Raw genomic sequence first — 14,862 nt, 5'->3', positions numbered from 1 at the left:
GCTTTTCCACTTTTTTATGCCAAATCCAGGCCTCCCTTGGTTAATAAATGTGATTTCCATTGATGATGTTTCTGTTATTCTCTTGTCAGCAAATTCAGCTTTGTACAGAACAAAGTATTCAATGAGAGGATTTCATTCATTCAGATCTATGATGTGTTATTTGAATGTTCCCTATATTGTTTTGAGCATTGTATAACCTGACCGCTGGCAGAGGTCTCTAACCTGAGGCTCTCCAGTGGTTGCAAAACTGGTGTCCAGACATGCTGGGATTTGCAGTTTGCCACTACCGAGGAGCCACAGGTTGGAGACCACTGGTATAAATATTGCCAGGACTGTGACTTCATGCATTTTATTCACAATGGAGGAGATTTATTAAAGCTTGTGCAGCGGAGCAGTTGCCCATAGCAACCAGTCCAGCTTTCATTTTAAAAAGGCCTCTGGGAAATTAATGCTGGTATCTGATTGGTTGCTAGGGGCGACTACTCCACTGTTCCTTTGATAAATCTTGCCTGTGTCTGTCCCATTATGCCTTCTGTAATGGTTACCATGTGCAGGGCCGGCCTTAAGGTAATTGGCGCCCTGTGCGAAACTTTTTTCGGCGCCTGCTGAGACCCCCTCAAGGTGTTATAAAGCTCCTACTCCTCCAGACAATATCCAGCACCCATCACCCAACCCTCACAAATATTACCGCCACAACCACTACCATCACTATCATATTGTTACTGACCAAATCAGTATACTAAATCCAATAAAACACAGTACCAGATTACAAGTAACAAATATTACCACTGCATACTGACTAATACCACTGCATACTGACTAATACCACCACATACTAACACCACCACATACTGACTAACACCGCAGCTGCTACTGACTAACACCACCACATACTGACTAATACCACTGCTGCTACTGAATAACACCACCACATACTGACTAACACCACCACTGATACTGAACAACACCACCACATACTGACTAAAACCACCGCCACTACTGAATAAAATCCTCTGTACACAGATCACCATAGAGGTAGAGCCAGCCCTACACAGGTTCTATACACCATATACATTACAGTGAAGTTATATCCAGTGACTCACAGGAGACGTCTTCTCTGATCGGAGTTCTTCCCTTTTCATCTTCTCCATCTATCCTGGGCCGTCATGAGAACTTCTTCGAGCCACAAATCCACAGAATCTGCCAGACAGATATATTAGACTCCTCACTCTGGCATCATGCTCATCTCTATACTAACTGCACATCTGTATTGGCCCCTTTACACCCTCATTTAGTGGGTAGGCTGACTCTATGTGACCCCCTTATAGTATATGCCCCCCCTGTGTAGCCTCCTTACAGATGGCCCCTTGTTTAGACTTCCCTATATATGGCCCTATGTGGATCTCCTTAAGAACCACCCTCTGTGTAGTCCCCCTGTGGTATATGGCCCCCCTCTCTTTAAACCCTCCCTTATAAATGGCCCCCTCTTTGTAGTCTCCCTTACAGATGCCCCCCCCCATGTTGTCCCCTCTGCCTCTCTTACAGATGGCCCCCCTGTGTTGTCCCCTGTGCCCCTCTTACAGATTCCCCCCATGTTGTCCCCTCTGCCCCTCTTACAGATGGCCCCTCTGTGTTGTACCCCTTATAAATGGCCCCCGTGTTGTCCATCCCCTTATAGATGGCCCCCGTATTGTCACCCTTATAGATGGCCCCCCTCTGTTGTCCATCCCCCTTACAGATGGCCCCCTTATGTTGTATCTTCTTATAGATTGTCCCCTTATAGATCGCCCCCTTGTTGTCCCCCTTATAGATAGCCCCCTTATGCTGTCCCCCCTTATAGCTTGCCCCCTTATGTTGTCCCCCTCTTATAGCTTGCCCCCTTATGTTGTCCCCCTCTTATAGATTGACCCCTTATGTTGTCTCCCCTTATAGATTGCCCCCTTATGTTGTCTCCCCCCTTACAGATTTCCCCCCTTATGTTGTCTTCCCCCTTATAGATACCTCCCCTATTGATTGCCCCCTTATGTTGTCTCCCCCCTTATAGATGCCTCCCCTATTGATTGCCCCCTTATGTTGTCTCCCCCCTTACAGATGCCTCCCCTATAGATTGCACCCTTGTTGTCTCCCCCCTATAGATTGCCCAGTTGTTGTCTCCCCCCTAATAGATGCCCCCCCTATAGATTGCCCCTTTGGTGTCTCCCCCTTAGAGATGCCCCCTATAGATTTTCCCCTTGTTGTCTCACACCTTTTAGATGCATCCCCTATTGATTGCCACTTATGTTGTCTACCCCCTTACAGATTTCCCCCTTGTTGTCTCCCCCCTTATAGATGCCCCCCTATAGATTGCCCCCTTGTTGTCTACCCCCTTATAAATTCTCCCCTATATATTGCCCCCTTGTTGTCTCCCCCCTTATAGATGCCTCTCCTATAGATTGCCCCCTTGTTGCCTCCCCCCTTATAGATGCCTCCCTATAGTTTGCCCCCTTGTTGTGTACCCCCTTATAGATTGCCCCCTTGTTGTCTCCCCCTATAGATTGCCCCCTTGTTGTCTCCCCCCTTATAGATGCCTCCCTATAGATTGCCCCCTTGTTGTGTACCCCCTTATAGATTGCCCCCTTGTTGTCTCCCCCTATAGATTTCCCCCTTGTTGTCTCCCCCTATAGATTGCCCCCTTATAGATGCCCCCTTTTTGTTTTCCCCTTTATAGATGCCCCCCTATTGATTGTCCCCTTATGTTGTCTCCCCCCTTTTAGCACTTTGTGCAGATTAAAAAAAAAACACACACACACACAACTCACCTATTCCTAGTTCCCCCGCTGCGGCTCTCGTCTCTGCATCGTCGCCCCGGCCGATGCGCGCTCTCTTGGCAAGTCACCGGCACCGCACACACCAGTGACTTCAGCGCGCGCTGGAGCCGGTACTTCCTCCCTGTGCTGGAAGTACAAGGCCGACGGCTGACGCAGAGGTCACTGATGCGTGCTCTGCTGGGGAATTCCCAGGGAGCGCGCATCAACCGGGGGCGTACTGTCCTATCAATCTTGTGACCGCAACCGCAATCTTGTGACACCCCAAAGGCCGGCCCTGGTGCTATATAAATAATAATAATCAGGTAACCATTGGCTTTCCCCTCCGTGTTGTATTCCCATCCTGTAACACTGATTAGATGTAGTCTCCAGTCCTATTACACTGGATGAAGTGGTTGTTTGTGCTCCAAATTTCTATTCACTCCGCTCTGCCAACCCCGTCCATCAGCCTTTACCACTAATGACATTCATCCGAGACAATCAACTTCCCAACGCCATATGTTCTCCGCAGAAAGATACTCCGACGCCCGCCTGCCGTACTGAGACAGCGGATCCAGGATTGGGTATCAGCCCAATGGCTGAGTATATGGGGCCGTCTGTGATTATCTACTTATGTGTGTCACCGTATACAGATTCATAGATAGACGTGTACAGATGTAGCAGAGACTATACATAACATCATGATTTCACATTGGAATGTCTATCTATCTATCTATCTATCTATCTATCTATCTATCTCCTATCTATCTATCTATCTATCTCCTATCTATCTCCTATCTATCTCCTATCTATCTATCTATCTATCTATCTCCTATCTATCTATCTATCTATCTCCTATCTATCTACTATCTATCATCTATCTATCTATCTATCTTCTATCTATCTATCTATCTATCTATCTATCTATCTATCTATCTATCTCCTATCTATCTATCTATCTATCTATCTCCTATCTATCTATCTATCTATCTATCTATCTATCTAAGAAATCAGAATAAATGCAGCACTCAAGTAGCAGTAGATTTGGTGCCAGGCAGTATATACCGGTGACCACCTGGTATATGGTAATATATAAATCAGAAGAGTACCGCAGCACTCATAGGGTAGAATTCAACACAACGTGTTTATTACCCTATGAGTGCTGCGGTACTCTTCTGATTTATCTATCTCCTATCTATCTATCTATCTATCTATCTATCTCCTATCTATCTATCTATCTATCTATCTCCTATCTATCTATCTATCTATCTATCTATCTATCTATCTATTTATCTATCTATCTATCTATCTATCTATCTCCTATCTATCTATCTATCTATCTATCTATCTATCTATCTATCTATCTATCTATCTATCTATCTCCTATCTATCTCCTATCTATCTCCTATCTATCTATCTATCTATCTATCTATCTATCTATCTATCTATCTTTCCCTGTATCAATCTATCTATCTATCTATCTATCTATCTATCTATCTATCTATCTACACTGAAACCTCTCTAAAACACTACAGAGTTTTTCTTCACCTTCTCCCCTTCAGTATAATACACAAAAGGCTACATAGAAAATAAATGTTTTTTAAATGTAAAAAAAAATCTCAGCGGACAAATGAGACAGCTATCTCCTTCCTATCTATCTATCTATCTATCTATCTATCTATCTTCTATCTATCTATCTATCTATCTATCTATCTATCTATCTATCTCCTATCTATCTATCTATCTATTTATCTATCTATCTATCTCCTATCTATCTATCTATCTATCTATCTATCTATCTCCTATCTATCTCCTATCTATCTCCTATCTATCTATCTATCTATCTATCTATCTTTCCCTGTATCAATCTATCTATCTATCTATCTATCTATCTATCTATCTATCTATCTATCTACACTGAAACCTCTCTAAAACACTACAGAGTTTTTCTTCACCTTCTCCCCTTCAGTATAATACACAAAAGGCTACATAGAAAATAAATGTTTTTTAAATGTAAAAAAAAATCTCAGCGGACAAATGAGACAGCTGTGTCCAAACTTTTTCCTAAGCTTTTCTATATCCTGGACCTGTACGCTGCGCGATCAGCCACAGAGAAGTGCAATAATGAATGGATTATCTTGCAACAATGACATCTGTCAAGTGGTTGGATATATCAGACAGCAAGTGAGCGGTCAGTTCTTGTCGTTCATGTTTGAAGCTGGAAAATTAAATAATTGTAAGAATCTGAGGGACAAGGGCCAATGCAGGACATTTAGATAGGGCAACTGGAGAATGGACGGTTTTATGGAGTGTACCCACCAAAAGTGTCCAAGGAAGGAAAGCCTGTGACCATTGACTGGTTTATGGGCACCCGAGGCTCTCGGAGGAGGAAAGGATGGCTTTTCTGGGGAAAAAAAACTTTTCTGTTGGCTAAAATAAAAAAGATGTCAGATCACACAAGACATTGCAGCTTACCAAGGCCGATTCTAGGCTTTCTGCTGTCCCATTGTGAAACCTCAGCCGACCACCCACCCCCGCGAAAAGCTAACTGCCTGACCGATCACCCTGCCAGCGACAAGCTAACCACCTGCCCGCCTGATCACACCTTCCCCCGGGTACTCACCAAAGCGCATAGTGGGGGTAGGACAGGTGATGTCACCAACCAATTCTGGTGGGATGTGGTTGTGGTGTGTGTGCTCGACCGGTCACTTGCTAGATGGTACTGTGTGACACCACTACTGTGGTGGTTGGTTTATAGCTCAGCCAGGTGGTAGGTTGTCGTGACGCCAGTGCTGAATCAACACACCTGCTTGTAGTTTTTTGTGGCTGGCTATACCCTTTTCCCAATGGTCGGAGACCTGCCGGGTTGTGATGGGTCCCTTGGGCACTTATCACGGTGGGCCGGAGTGGAGAGATGACCCATCCGGACTGTCGGTACCGCCACCCACAGAAAAGGCAAATGACCCAAGGACGGTGTAGCTGATATGTAGGTGCTGGTGCAATAACCACTGAGTCCCAGTAGAATAAATACACTTGTTCTTTACTTGTAGATCTTCTGTGATACAAGTGAATAGTATGATACAGCTTTGACTTTACTAGATTTGTGGAGGTAGAAAATAGAGTAGCAATGCTGGCTTGGTTGCGTAATGAGAAGAGTAGAGAGAGTTCAGAGTAGTGGAGAGGAGTAGTGTCATGACAGGCAGGCATAGACAAGACAAAAGACAGTGGGCCCTAGATCTGAACCCACCCACTGTCACCTGCCTACTTGCCTCAGTCGACCCTAAACGGTCGTGGACAACCACGGAGTCGGTCCCTACACTGCGTAGGTGAATACACAAAACGTAGACAGACAAACAAAACACAATAGAGGATAGTCAACTAGCAGGGTCAAAACCAAACAGACAACGCAGTACAAAATCAGAAGGAGAGCGGATAGTCAAATGTCAGGCAAGAGGTCAGAATACGGGTAGAGCAATAGCAAGGGGATTAGGACAGGGCACGCTGGGAAAGGAGCAGGGGAGCTGGGACTAGTAACAACTAATAGCCAGCAGGGAACTGATGGATCTGACTGCTTTTTATCCTGGATCAGAGACTAGGTCCAGCAGCTGATTGGACCAGCCCTGATCCCAGCACCAAGCTCAGCTGAACAGATCTAGCAGTGCAGTAACCCCTGCACTGCCAGAAGTCTGACAGGCAAGGTAGGTGTGGCTGGAAAGTAAAACACAGTTCATTCAGTGCAAACACAGACAGAAATTCAGCGCTTCCTCGGCCGCCCGGCACGGACTGAGGAGCGCAAAGTCACATTTCTAACAGTACCCCCCCTCTTATGAGGGGCCTCAGGACCCTCACTCAAAGGACGAGGCTTAGAGGGGTTACAATTATGAAATTGTCTAATGAGACGGGGAGCGTGGACATCTCGGCTTGCCACCCAAGTCCGTTCTTCCGGGCCGAACCCCTTCCAATGAATGAGGTATTGAAGGGAGTTCTGCACCCGGCGAGAGTCCAGAATTTTCTCAATTTCAAACTCAAGCTCCCCTTGAATGACCAGGGGATCTGGAGGAATAGACGGCAACACAGGAGTGATATACCTTTTCAATAGAGCCTTATGGAACACATTATGAATTTTCATGACTCTTGGCAATTGCAACCTGAAAGAAACAGGGTTAATTATCTCAGTGATGACATAAGGCCCAATGTATTTGGGTGCCAGTTTTCCAGACGGAACCCTAAGTTTCAAGTTTTTGGTGGAAAGCCACACCTTGTCACCCACTAGGTATTCTGGGCCAGATATGCGTCTTTTGTTAGCTTGTTTTTTTCGATAATTCCTGGGCTTTAACCAAGTTCTCAAGAGCTTGGGCCCAGACTGTGCACAGTCTTCTATAGGTTTTTTCAGCTGACGGGTTAACAGATTCAGCAGCATGCGCAGATGAAAACCTCGGATTAAAACCATAATTGCAGAAAAACGGCGACATTTTGGTAGAATGATTTTCTCTATTATTGAGGGCGAATTCTGCCAAGGACAAATACTCCTTCCATTTGTCCTGGGCACTAGAAACAAAGCATCTTAGAAATTGTTCTAATGATTGGTTGACTCTTTCAGTCTGCCCATTAGTCTGAGGATGGAAGGCAGATGAAAATGCCAATGAAGTCCCCAATCGACCACAGAACTCCCTCCAGAACTTAGAGACAAACTGCACCCCTCTATCAGACACAATGTTCTCTGGAACCCCATGAAGTCGTAAAATGTGATTGATGAACAGAGATGCTAACGTACGTGCATTAGGGAGTTTCTTAAGGGGAATCAGATGGCACATTTTAGAAAATCTATCAGTTACGACCCAGATAACAGTCTTCCCTTTTGAAGATGGCAAGTCAGTGATAAAATCCATTGAAATGTGGGTCCAGGGTCTCTCAGGCAAAGGGAGAGGATGTAGAAGACCTTCAGGTAATCTACGAGGAACCTTGGACCTGGCACAGACCTCACAGGCCTCAACAAACAGTTTAGTATCTCTGGCCCAAGACGGCCACCAATAATACCGTGAGAGCAGATACTTTGTGCCAGCAATGCCCGGGTGACCTGCTAAAACTGAACAGTGGGTCTCTTCAAGAACTCTGAGTCGAAGGTTGGGGGGTACAAAGAGTTTTCCCTCCGGGATGTTCCTAGGGGCTAGGGATTGTGAATCTACCACCTGGGCGGCAAGGTCAGGTTGGAGGGTGGCAACGACCACACCTGGTGCTAAAATAGTCTCAGGTTCTTCCCTGGGGGCATTGCTGGCCTCAAAGCTGCGAGACAGAGCATCCGCTCGGACATTCTTAGAACCCGGACGGAAGGTAATTTCAAAATGGAACCTGGTAAAAAATAACGCCCACCTTGCCTGTCGAGGAGTAAGGCGCTTAGCTTTATCAAGGTATAAGAGATTTTTATGATCAGTTAAAACCCTGATCTTATGTTTAGCCCCTTCAAGGAAGTGTCTCCACTCATCAAAGGCCCATTTAATGGCCAACAACTCCCTGTTACCAATGTCATAATTACACTCAGTTTTAGAGAACTTCCTTGAAAAATAGGCTACAGGTCTAAGATTAGTGAGGGTCTCGGAACCTTGTGAGAGGACCGCTCCAACCCCCACTTCTGAAGCATCTACCTCGATGATGAATGGCTGATCTAAATCCGGCTGAATAAGCACTGGGGCCTCAGAAAAACATTTTTTCAACTGTCCAAATGCCTGTACAGCTTCGGGACTCCAGTTCGCAAGATCAGCTCCTTTTCTGGTTAAGTCAGTCAGTGGTTTGGCAATGACTGAGAAGCCTTTAATAAATTTTCTATAATAATTGGCAAATCCTAAAAATCGTTGCAGGGCCTTTAGACTAGTAGGTCGTTCCCATTTCTCAATAGCAGCCACTTTCAGTGGGTCCATACAGAAGGAGTTAGGGGTGATAATGTAACCCAGAAAAGAGACCTTTTGGATCCCGAACTGGCATTTGGACAGTTTAGCGTACAGATGGTTCAATCTGAGCAATTCCATAACCTTACGAACATGACCTATGTGTGAGGCCCAATCAGGAGAGAAGATTAAAATGTCATCCAGATAAACTACTAAAAATTGACCAAGATATTTACGGAAAACATCATTAACAAAATGTTGAAAAACTGCCGGCGCGTTGCTTAACCCAAATGGCATAACCAGATATTCAAAATGCCCTTCAGGCGTATTAAAGGCAGTTTTCCACTCGTCCCCCTCCCTTATTCTTATCAGATTGTAGGCCCCACGTAGGTCAATCTTAGAGAACCACTGGGCGCCCACAATCTGATTGAATAGATCCGGAATTAGGGGAAGGGGATGTTGGTTCTTAATGGTAATCTTGTTTAGTTCACGATAATCAATGCACGGTCTAAGACCACCATCTTTTTTCCCCACAAAAAAAAACCCAGCCCCTAAGGGAGAGCAAGAGGGACGAATGTGACCTTTGCGAAGGCTGTCCTGAATGTATTCTCGCATGGCCTCCCTCTCAGGTGTAGACAGATTGAAGATTCTTCCCTTAGGATACTTGGACCCTGGCATCAAGTCAATCGCACAATCATAAGGTCGGTGTGGCGGTAGCACCTCCACAGCCTTCTCATCAAAGACATCAGAAAAGTCAGATAAAAACTCAGGAATTGCTCCCTCCACAGGAGAACAATCTGTGACATTCAGCGCAATACAATGAGAAGCACAATTCGGCCCCCATTTAATCAATTCCCTGTTAGACCAGTCAAACACAGGATTATGCTGGTCCAACCAGGGCAAACCCAAAATAATGTCAGAGGATAAGTTATCCATAACCAGAAAATCAAGATTTTCTTTGTGAACTGATCCAATTTGCACCTCAAGATGCGGAGTGATGTACTGGATTTTACCCCGGGCCAAAGGGGTAAAATCAGCACCAGTAATAGTTAATGGACATTTAAGCAGAAGAGGGCAAATTCCCAAGCATGACCAAAATGCAGAACTAATAAAATTGGCAGAAGCTCCAGAATCCACATGAGCATACCCAGAAATACACTTATTACCTAAAAACAACGAGATGGGCAACATCAATTTGTTCTTATTTTCTAGAGGTACCTGTGCGCCTGAGTGACTCTCTCGACAGTCACTCAGACGCTGGAGTCTTTTCGCCGGTTGACCAGGCTTGGATGGACATTCTTTCACCCAGTGACCAGACTTGCCACAGTACAGGCAGAGATTGTGCTGTAGCCGAAGAGCTCGTCGGGTCTGGGTGTCAGCAGCACCTAGTTGCATGGGGTCTTCTTGTGACAACAGAGGAACAGAAGGATTAGACTTAGGAGTAGAGTTAGGGAAAGAAAGAGATTTAGAAGCATCAGAGGCGCTCTTTTCCCCACGTCTGTCTCTGAGTCTCCTGTCAACCCTTATTGCCAATGTCATAGTCCCTTCTAACGTGTCAGGGGTAGGGTACACCACTAATAGGTCCTTAAGTTGGTCAGACAACCCCATCCTAAATTGACACCTCAATGCTGGATCGTTCCACCCTGAAGGAACACACCACTGACGGAATTCTGCACAGTACTCCTCTACAGGTCTCTTACCCTGTCGCAGAGAAGTCAGCTGTCGCTCTGCCACAGCGGTTCTGTCTGGGTCATCATATAGTAACCCCAGGGCATCAAAAAATTGGTCCACTGAAGATAATTCCATAGAATCAGGGGGTAACGAAAAAGCCCACTCCTGAGGAGGACCCTGCAAGAGAGACATGACAATGCCGACTCTTTGGGTTTCATCTCCTGAGGAGCGGGGACGTAAACGAAAAAATAATTTGCAACCTTCCTTGAAGATCCTGAAGGCCTTCCTGTCCCCTTTAAATTTTTCGGGGAGCAGAATTGGAGGTTCCAGAGGCATTGCCGCGGTCATGGTCACTTGCCGTGGTGTGGACTCCTGCTCCTGCACCTGTTCTGCAAGATTCTGAACTAGCCTGTTCAGACCTTGCATTTGCTCAACCAGAGCTTTCACAGGATCCATGATGATCCGCAAAAGAAAAAAAAAAAATAATTTTTTTTTTTTTTTTTTTTTTTTTTTAGGGGCTGGCTATTCTGTCATGACAGGCAGGCATAGACAAGACAAAAGACAGTGGGCCCTAGATCTGAACCCACCCACTGTCACCTGCCTACTTGCCTCAGTCGACCCTAAACGGTCGTGGACAACCACGGAGTCGGTCCCTACACTGCGTAGGTGAATACACAAAACGTAGACAGACAAACAAAACACAATAGAGGATAGTCAACTAGCAGGGTCAAAACCAAACAGACAACGCAGTACAAAATCAGAAGGAGAGCGGATAGTCAAATGTCAGGCAAGAGGTCAGAATACGGGTAGAGCAATAGCAAGGGGATTAGGACAGGGCACGCTGGGAAAGGAGCAGGGGAGCTGGGACTAGTAACAACTAATAGCCAGCAGGGAACTGATGGATCTGACTGCTTTTTATCCTGGATCAGAGACTAGGTCCAGCAGCTGATTGGACCAGCCCTGATCCCAGCACCAAGCTCAGCTGAACAGATCTAGCAGTGCAGTAACCCCTGCACTGCCAGAAGTCTGACAGGCAAGGTAGGTGTGGCTGGAAAGTAAAACACAGTTCATTCAGTGCAAACACAGACAGAAATTCAGCGCTTCCTCGGCCGCCCGGCACGGACTGAGGAGCGCAAAGTCACATTTCTAACAAGTAGGTCATGAGAGTTCAGAGTAGTGGAGAGGAGTAGGCCGTAAGAGTCCCAACCGAATGTAGTACTGTGCTCTGCAAGAACTTTAGAAAAAGAAGCATATTTGAGAATTCTTGAAAGAAGAATACTTGTGCCCGTGTTTCAACCTTTGTCGCTATACCACCTTTTGCCCTGAAGTGTCGAGGTACCCATCCTATCAGGGTGACACAAGCCCCAGTCCTAGCTTTCTGAGTTGAGCGAAGTGTCCGAAGTTATCCGGTGTCACCTGCATTGCAAGTGGTGAGAAACAGAAAAGAACCGATTAAGTGTGGGTCTACACCTCGTCTTCCCATTGTCAGGACTGGCAAGCACAGACAGGACAGAGACAGTGGGCCCTGGATCTGAACCCACCCACTGACCCTACCTACTTGCCTTGGTTGACCCTAAACGGTGGCGGACAACCACGAAGGCGCTCCCTATGCTGCGTAAGTGAAACACAGAACAAGATGGACAGACAAACACAATATAGAATAGTAGAACAATCCGGGTCAAACAGTACAATGCAATGCAGTACAAAGTCAGTAACGCAAGGGATAGTCAAAAAGTCAGGCGGAGGTCAGAACACGAGTAAGTCAGGCAGAAGGAATTAGGACGGGGTTCGCAGGAATAGGACAGGGGAGCTGGGATCAGAATGAACCAATAGCCAGCGATGACCAACTGGCTTTAACTTTACTTTATACTGGATCAGGAGCCCGGACCAGACACTGATTGGTCCGGTCTCCTGATTCCAGCAACAATACAGCTGCGGGGCTGCAAGCCGAGTGGCAGAGCAATCTGCCACTTAGCCTGCACGGGAGCCGCTTCAGCTGTTCTGGCCGGCCAGCTGACTGTCACGTGAGACCGCGGCGCCACCGGTTACTAGGGACGCTGTCGGGTCTCCATGACGTCACTCGGCTTCGGCGGGTGGAGCGACGGCGCGCTCTCGAGCCAGCTGCTGGAGCCGAGCCCGGCCGCTGGAGCCAGGTCAGGTGGGTTCCTGACATTACCCCCCCTCTTGTGAGGGGCCTCAGGACCCTTATCCACTGGACCGGGTTTAGACGGATTCTGGGCATGATATCGTAGGACTAACTGAGGAACGTGTACCGTATTTATCGGACTATAAGGCGCACCGGGCTATAAGGTGCACCTTCAATTTTAGCCTGCTAAGCCATCTAGGTTCATATATAAGGCGCACCGGACTATAAGGCACACCTGCTGATCACAGTACTTACTGAGGCTCCTTACTATGTCACCTGCTGATCACAGTACTGTATTTACTGAAGCTCCTTACTACAAGTATGTCACAGTACTGAGACTCCTAACTATGGTAGCCGTAATGCACCATGCAGGATAGGCAGAATTCTGCCAGCGAGTCCCGTTGGCAGAATTCTGCATGGAGCATTGTGGCCACCATAGTTAGGAGCCTCAGTACAGTACAGTGTTGCTCTATAACCTCTGGCCACTAGGTGGTGCTATTGAATGAAAGTCTGTGCCTTAGCCTGTATCCGGGCTGCGGAGAGCAGGGAGAGCGGTACAGCGCTACAACGGGAGAGCAGTACATCGCTACAGCGGGAGAGCGGGACAGCAGGACAGGCCTGCGGAGCCATGGGCCGGGAGTCCAGGTGAGGGAGCGCTGCGCTGTGCTGTGCGGTGGGGAGATGTGAGCTCAGCAGCCTATCTGCGCCATGGAGGCCGGAGCTGTCCCGGTCCATATATAAGGCGCACTGGACTATAAAGCGCACTTACAATTTCTTAGAAAATCATAGTATTTTAAGTGCGCCTTATAATCCGAAAAATACGGTATGTCCCTAACTGCCACCCAGGTACGCTTTTCTGGTCCGAAGCCCTTCCAGTGGACTAGGTATTGCAATGAACCCTGTACCCACCGAGAGTTTAGAATGAGACTGCGTGACTAGAGTCACTAAGTCTGGTTGCAAAACCGATACTACAACCCCAGGTTTTAGTATGGTATCGACATGGTTTTCGGACGTAGCTTCAAAATCAAAGCTGCGGGAGAGGGAGTCAGCCCTGATATTGCGAGAACAAGGTCCATAGGTGATCTCAAAGTCGAACCTAGTAAAGAACAACGCCCACCGGGCCTGCCGTGGAGAAAGACATTTAGCAGTATTGAGGTAAACTAAATTCTTGTGGTCAGTGAGCACCGTAACTTTATGTTTGGCCCCTTCCAAGAAGTGCCTCCACTCCTCAAAGGCCATCTTGATGGCTTACAGTTCTCTATTGCCAATATCGTAGTTGCGTTCTGCCTGCAAATTTTTTTTTTGAGAAGAACGCAACCGGTCGCAGGTGGTTAAGGGTGTCCGACCCCTGGGACAAGACTGCCCCCACCCCTACCTCGGACGCGTCCACTTCGACAACAAACGGGCGTTCGAAATCTGGCTGAGTCAGTACTGGAGCTTCTGAGAAGCAGTGCCGAAGTGTGTCGAATGCCCTAATAGCCTCTCTGGACCAGTGTACAAGGTCTGCTCCCTTTTTGGTCAAATCGGTAAGAGGCCTAGCTATGATGGAAAACCCCTTAATAAATTTCCTGTAATAATTAGCAAAGCCTAAAAACCTTTGTAAGACCTTCAGGTTGTTAGGTCGTTCCCAATTTTTAATGGCTGCCACCTTGACCGGGTCCATACTAAATGAATGAGGAGTAATATTATAACCCAAGAACGAGACCTCCTGGAGGCGAAAATGGCATTTCGACAACTTGGCATAAAGATTATTTTGTCTGAGAAGCTCCATTACAGTACGGACATGCAACACATGGGAAGACCAATCTGGGGAAAAGATTAAAATATCATCGAGATACACCACTCCAAACCATCCAAGGTACGAAAAACATCATTTACAAAGTGCTGGAAGACCGCCGGAGCATTGCATAACCCAAAGGGCATGACGAGATACTCAAAGTGGCCCTCTGGGGTATTAAATGCGGTCTTCCACTCATCACCTTCCCTGATGTGTATTAGATGTGGATTAGATTGTATGCTCTCCACAGGTCCACCTTGGAAATTCAATTGGCTCCCACCATTTGATTAAACAGATAGGGAATCAATGGCAACGGATGTTGATTCTTAACAGTAATCTTATTCAACTCCCGGTAGTCAATACAGGGACGGAGACCTCCGTCCTTTTTGCCAACGAAAAAGAACCCCGCCCCCATGGGAGAAGAAGATAGCTTCTTCTTCCTCGCCCCTCATAGCTTCTCTCTCCGGACAGGACAGATTGAATATGCGACCTCGAGGGTATTTGACACCAGGAAGTAGTTCGTTAGCACAATCATACGGTCTGTGTGGCGGTAATTCCTCCACTGCCTTTTCGTTAAACACATCAACGTAGTCCGACAAAAAT

The sequence above is a fragment of the Dendropsophus ebraccatus genome, chromosome 8 (assembly GCF_027789765.1).
Source record: "Dendropsophus ebraccatus isolate aDenEbr1 chromosome 8, aDenEbr1.pat, whole genome shotgun sequence".
Classification (NCBI taxonomy): domain Eukaryota; kingdom Metazoa; phylum Chordata; class Amphibia; order Anura; family Hylidae; genus Dendropsophus; species Dendropsophus ebraccatus.
The sequence above is the reverse complement of the archived record's forward strand: the minus strand, read 5'-3'. Positions refer to the sequence as shown.